Genomic DNA, 7119 nt, shown 5'->3' on the forward strand with positions numbered 1-7119 from the left:
TAAAACTAAATTGAATTGTGTGGGAGCAGTTGCAGAAGAGAGGCATCACTGCTCACAGTTAGGATGGGTTAAATACATAGAATCAATTTCCCCTAGGGGGATTAATAAGGGAAAAAAATCCAGGCATGAGCACACACTTTTATTTAAAACTGCATTTGAGTTCACATCCCGCCATGGGAAGATAAATGTCGCCAACAAATCAATACTCTGATGGAGTTTCGTACTTTCATTACACACCTCTTGCTGCAGCTAATTGTCCCGCAAGGTGAAGAAAGGCATGCCTCAGGAAGAGCATACCAGTGTATATGTTACTCAATATCACTGGATACAGCTGATAAGCATATCAGACACAGCTCTCTCTGTCAGGAAGCAGGAAGGAAGTGAGTCAGACGCACCGAGTCTGATCTGTACCACAGACTGCAGTTTATGTATAGGGAATCTAAAAAACAGAGTGAAAGAATTATCATAACCTGCAGGGCGTCTGTGCAAAGCAAAGTTTGGCTGGATTGATTTCCAAAACTCATTCCAAATAACAAGAAGCAAGTTGAGCGCAAGGGCTGCAGTAATGATAGATATGCCCGTATTGGATTCTTTTATAGAGTGGGAGTGGAGCACTATTGTTAGATCATAATTCAGACAACCTGCTTCTTTCAACTATGGTGGATGAGTCTCCCAGGAGGGTACTGTTGTAGTCATCTGCATTATGTGTGTGCTTGCATGCTCACACATAATGCATCCACATCCACCTAGACACGCACATGCACACACACATTCTGTGGGCTCATACAATTTTGGTGTTCGTGCAGTCCCCAGGGCGCTGAGCAGGACAGGAGATTTATGTTCTCTGTCGTCCAGACACGGTTCTCCCGGCTAGCTCCCCACTCATTAGAGCTCCTACATGGTCATACGTGTTACTCTAACAAGCTGAATAAAGCCTCCCTCCAAAGCCTGATGGATTCGATGGGTGGAGTGAGTTCTCCTCATTGCAAGAACCCCGAAGGAGACGTCACAATACACGAAGCAGCGCAGCAGCAACTTATCTCCATCGAAGCGGGAGGGGGGGGAGGGGAGAAGGACTACGGTGTTGTTCAGCCATCCATCATGGTTATACACATTTATTAGGACTTAGTTTAATGATCCTTCCGTGGACATGGAGATGCACTTAAATTAAAATGTTTGGTTTGCGCTGTGTCGTGTGTAAAACTGAGGCGAGAAGCCCTGTTATCACCGCTACGACTGCAAGTGAAGCCAGAGAGCGTGTTTGCTAATCTCTATAGTTACCAGATATGAAATGAGTGTTGTACTCATTCACTCCCGGTTACAGAGACCGGAGTAAACATGGAGGCCAAATGAACAAACAGATGAGTTGTTTGTGAACTGCTCTGCTCACAGGGTTTATCAGTATTGTTTCTAATCCACCTGATAATGAATCCAGAGTCTATTTTGCAACCCGTGCCTGACTGGTCATGGTATGTGCACGTGTCTTTGTGTCTCTGTGTGTGTGTTGATTACAGCAGAGCTACTGATGTATCTTCCAATGAGAGCTGTTCGCATTGGTGGAATTGATTGCAACGTAAAAAGAGCTGTGCTTTGTTATAAATTTAATTTCTTGTGAAAGCTCGGGCAATAAGCGGTAATATTGCTGCCAATGAAGCTCATTTCATCTAAGTCTGCACCCTGGGATTTAATCAAAAACCCTTTAGCTGTTCGCTTACAAGTGTTGAGATCAGGCTCTCCACTACAGAGGAATACATTATAATGATTTCTGTATGGGAGATATATTGAATGTTCTCATGCTAACTGCTGAGGTTCGGATCAGGAAAATGACTGACCAAGCCACAGTTAATAATCTCCCACTGGACTAGTTTTTTCTTCTCTTTTTACAACCAAGGCAACAAAGTTGCACACAGGTGAAGGTTGCAATGAAGCAGCCATTAGTTGGTAAAGCGAGATGGGAGACAACCAGCCAAGCATTATTTACAACTTAGTTGGCGTAAGACGGGCTGAAGAGATGCCCCTACATGCTCCACACGGCCCATATTTCACACACAGCTATCAAGAAGTGGCAAATAAAATGTCTGCAGTCAAATTTTACAGACCAGTAAAGTGTAACTTAATAAAGGCGGTGAAATGCATGGTGCATTGACTGCCTGTGCAACAACATAGTGATTCCAGAATGATGGAGGATGCCATTAACAGCATCATTAATGAGCCAACTCAATGCTTTTGTAATCAAATGAATCCATTCAACGGCCTAACTTATTCAAACAAACAGCAGGGAGTGAAAAGAGCGGTGATAGCACAGCCACAGCCGGCAGTGCGTTCTTCCCAAGCCTTTCCTGATTAATCGCGCTAGAATTTTTGTGCGCTGGGTCATTCACCTCAGCAGTTCTGGCACTGAGAAGGACTTGGATGGCTCTTGGAAAAAGCGCTGTTTATCATCGCACCAAGAGCAGGCTTTTTTTTTTTTTAATGTAGCACAAGTCAATTCATTCATCCTAAAAGTGTTTGAGTTGGCATGCGGCGCAGGTTTTTAAAAAGATATTTAGTGATCTGGGGAGAGTTTCACTTTTCTAACGCAACATCCAAAGTAAACCTTTTTCACTTCCAATGATAGTGGATCAGCGCGGCACAGACAGAAAGCCATGCCATTGTAAATTAATCAGGTTTGTGGAGGAGAAAGAGGAAGAAAGCATTCCTCAAATGAGACAAACCCCAGCCCCAGCTTGATGCCGGCAAACCCTGGCTGTGTGATATGGCCAGCTTGCATTCTAGAGCCAAGGCAAATTTAGAGCTGATAAAGTTGGCCAGGTCTGTTACAGAGAACCTCTGCGTTATCACAGCTCCGGCCAATTATCTGTACAGATTCCTCCACTTGTGCGCTTGTCTATCACTCCAGGGGCACAGATGAGAGCCAATAAGTATGTAGGAGTATTTTTCTTTTAGGGAAATAACATTAGAGTCAAGTTGTGTCTTGGCTGTGTGACTGGGATTCCACCACTGAGTCACTGTCAGATTTGTGCCTTTTTTTCACCTCACTGGGGAATAGAGTAAGGGAGACTGTTGTGTATGCAGTCTCTGTACAAGCTGCTCTGTCTGGGGGGGACACCAAGCCAGCCTGGCTGCCCGGCCCCTTCATGGAGACAGTGCTGGGTTTAATTATTCCCAGCTGTGCCTCATCTCCCTCCCCAGCTGGGCTCTGTGTCCCAGTGTCCTCTGCAAGTATGCCACCTTCAGCAAAGTCAAGGTGAGACACAAAGATGAGTGTACCCACACACAGAGCCGATGCTGGGGCTCATTCAAATCCACACAGAGAGAATCTCCCCTGCATAGAAGAAGAGAGACAAAGTAGCATGAATTCCATTTGGGACAAAGGTTTAGTTTAGTCAGCTTGCAGAAGCTGGCATTGTTCTGCAGGCTCAGTCAATTTGAATTATAACAACCCAGTTTTACATCAAATTGCACTTAGAGGAGTGTTATGTCAATATAAACAAGTGTGGCCAAAGTTATACCAGATGAACTAAAATAATATTTGGAGGTTTGTGTAAATTCCTCTGCAGTCAGTGACCGCCTGGAGTCTTTGACACAAAGACATCTGCAGATCCTTTCAATCCACCTTCTCTACTGCACACACGTTTTCAGCTTTTGCTTTTTTTTGTGGGCGCTCTCCACCTTTAGTCTGCTCCAAGAAAGTGGAATGCAGCTCAATCAGGTTGAGATCAGCAGACGAGGATTTCCAGCCTACACATTTAAGGCCGATTCCGTTGTGTGCTTCAGCATTGTTGTCCCGCTGAATTGTGAAACGTCCAATATGTTTTGATGCGTTTGGCTCAACCTGAGCGCACAGAAATCCCCCTGCAAACCTCTGCATTTATCCTGCTGCTTGCAGCGTCAGTGAAATCATCAACGAATACCAGCGTACCGGCGCTAGTGGCAGCCGTAATGATGACGGGGGTGCTTTAATCATGTCGCTGTTCTTTTTCATCCGCCTGACAGAGGTGAAGTTTTGTTTCATCAGACCAAAGAACTTTGTTCCACAACACTGCCTCACTTTTGTACATTTTTGTGAACTGATGCTTGGCCTATCTGTTTCTGAGTCTTACCAGATGTTGCATGCCTTCATCCTGGAGACCATCGAGGACTTGTGCAGCCATAAATGTTTTTTTTTTCTGAACTATTCAAATGGGTTGCCATTTTCAAGTTTCTTGTGTGCACAGGCTTCTTTTTTTTTTGTAGAAGGAAACCAACTGTTGATTTTACCTTTGATATCTCTCTCTGACAGATTCTGCCATGTTATCTCATCTTACTCTCGCTCTCTCTCTCTCTCTGAGCCACTTCGGAGCTCTTTTATGCATGAAGGAAACTTTGAATAAACACACACCTGGCTCAAAGGGATATTGTGGCAGTTTCCAATTACTTTTGAATCTTGCCGTCTGGGCACCGTGTGGTTAAAATAGCTATATCTCCCACACAGTTTTTTTTTTTCATCACTGACACAAACACACTCAAATCAATGCTGAAATTATTTCATTTCAAATTAAATATACAGAATCTCAGGGAGAAGGACGTGACAAGTGGAACTATCCAAAAAACTTGTATGTTTTTGTGCTTTAATTCATTTCAGTTTCATTTATATAACACAAAATCACAACAACAGTCACCTCAAGTTGACTTATACTGCATGGCCCTATCTAGGTCCTATAAGACCCTACAATACTACAGAGAAAAGCCCAACAATCAAACGAACTCCAATGAACAAGCAGTTGGCAACAGTGGGAAGGAAAAACTCCCTTTAAACAGGAAGAAACTTCCAGCAGCAGCCATCTGCCACAACCAACCAGCTAAAGTTGAGGAGACTAGATTGCATTACTACAGAAACACAAGTGAGAGGATGTCAGGATAAAATGCTGTCGTTTTTATCAGAGAAACCATTTCCACGGGTATGTCTCCATGTTTTTAAGAAGAGCCAGAAACACTATCATTGCTCTAAGTGTACCAAAAACATGGTCAGTTACTCTTCCAGGTGTCCTTTACCGGTCCTTTTTGCAGCATGTCGCCATGGTACAAAAGTTTTTAAAATAAAGGTTGAATTAAATTTGGTCTACTTTAAATAGCTCGCCTAGTATTAATGCTGTAAAACTGAGTAGTTGGATTTCACAGAGTTGGATAAATAGAAGGAAAACCAGGCTGATCATACCCCACCCATATCTGACTTGTATTAATCTAGAGCTCTACCTCATATTGGGAAATCCCATAATCATCCAAAAAGAAAACTGAATTAACAGTGTTTTCAAGGATCTCAGTCTCAGAACATGAAGTATTTTTTGCTAAACCAGCATGTTACCGAGTTGCTCTTGTTTCCGTGAACGTGGCCTGTGCGGAAGGACAGCGACGCATTAATCATGCACACTTTCGCGTAAAACAGATGTGATGTGCTGAGATAACAGAGCAGCGATGCCGCATACTGTTTTCAGAATGAGACAAATGCTTATGAAAGCTGTCCCTGCGTGAAGCTTTTGCGTGACCACCACTCTGGCAGTTTTGATTGAATCCCAATCTGACTGAGTTTGACTTGGTCCATCTGTGCGACTGTCCTTGGCCTTGGTTTAGGGTTTTGGGGTAGAAGGGAGGGGTGTAGAGTTATCACACTGAGAGGCTGTTAGGGTCATTACAACCCTCTGCTTCGATATTTCAATTTTTTCCCCTTTTTTTTGATGGGAGCCAAATGTTGTGCTGGAATCCCTGTGTCTGTCTGTCTTTGTTCCTGTCTCTCACCATCCTGTCCAGGGCTATGCCAGCACAGCTGTGAGCGGCAGCGTGTAATAAAAGTCTAATGCGAGCAGCTGCTGGGGGTTTAAACTGTAATGAGATGGTGTGTGAGATTACCACACTTCGCTAGTCGCTGAGAGAAAGCCTGGCACCCCTACAACACTGTCCCCCCCAATGGTACAATTACACTTTAGATATGGCTAATAGAATATCCACACAACGCCTGTAAGCAAGATGCATAATGAGCTTTAGCTCTGCCTCTTCTCCTTCTTTTTTATCTGTCTCTCCATCTCCCTCACTCTCTCTCTCTTATGCCCACAGCTGCACAGAACGTCCACCCCCAAGGAGCTGCTGTAAACTGTGAGGGGCTGATGTAGGAAACAGAGACAGTGTTTTTGAAATCAAAGGCACGCCTAGTCAGAAGATTCCCACAGAGGGGGACAGTTTTTTTCTCCCCCTTTTTTCTCTTTTCTGTTTTTTTCCAGGGTCTGATCGCTGGAAACACAGTTTGCCTTCTTACATCAACCCAACAAATAATTCAGGCCTCAAGTCATGAATAGTTGAAAGCCCTGTGTCAACTTCATTAGTCATCACGGGGGAGTTGGTGGTGGAGGATGTATGCATACCCACATGGTGCCCATGCATTGAATGGCAGGGTTACAATAGAAAGGAGGCTTGCTTTAGGTCTGCTGTGGAGCCTTTGTTACGAGCTACTTTATTATGCAAAATCTTTTTTTCCCCACTTCTCTGTTATTGTCTTGCTTATTTTTCTCTTCTCTTCTCTTCTCTTCTCTTCTCTTCTCTTCTCTTCTCTTCTCCTTCTGTGTCATCCTATTATTAGAGCTCTCTATCCCGGGCTTGATTCGATGAATGTAGGAACATAAAAGTCCTTGTTATGATTCCCGCATCTCTTCTGAGTCTCTCTGTAATGAAAGTTCAGGGTGTCTGGGTGTGAGGCGTACGTACCTGTCATAGCGGTGCTGCGATAATAGGCCCATTGGTGCCACTGCCTCATCGTGGCGGATGAGGAACTCCTCTGAATGCATGCTGCTATTCATTACCTCATGCAGAAAGGCTAAACTCCAGATTCACAGCTCTGTAGGGCTGGATATTGTGAACGTGACCCCAGGGAGCAGAGCAGCGGAATTTCAATACGCCACTCGGCCAGTATTATTCCACACCTGAATGCAGAGCCTTCCAGACAATTAGCGGAGAATTATAGCAGGGGAGACGTTGGGTAATTTACAGAGTCCGTCTCGCCTCTGCCCCAGCCTTGGCCTTGCCATCCGTGGAAGGATATTACACATTTTGCACAGCGGGGAGATTGCAAAGTCGCTGGCAGGAGAAAGA

Source organism: Rhamphochromis longiceps, linkage group LG2 (assembly GCF_057381845.1).
Source record: "Rhamphochromis longiceps isolate RC_006_pf linkage group LG2, R_longiceps_female_GT1.1, whole genome shotgun sequence".
Taxonomy (NCBI): domain Eukaryota; kingdom Metazoa; phylum Chordata; class Actinopteri; order Cichliformes; family Cichlidae; genus Rhamphochromis; species Rhamphochromis longiceps.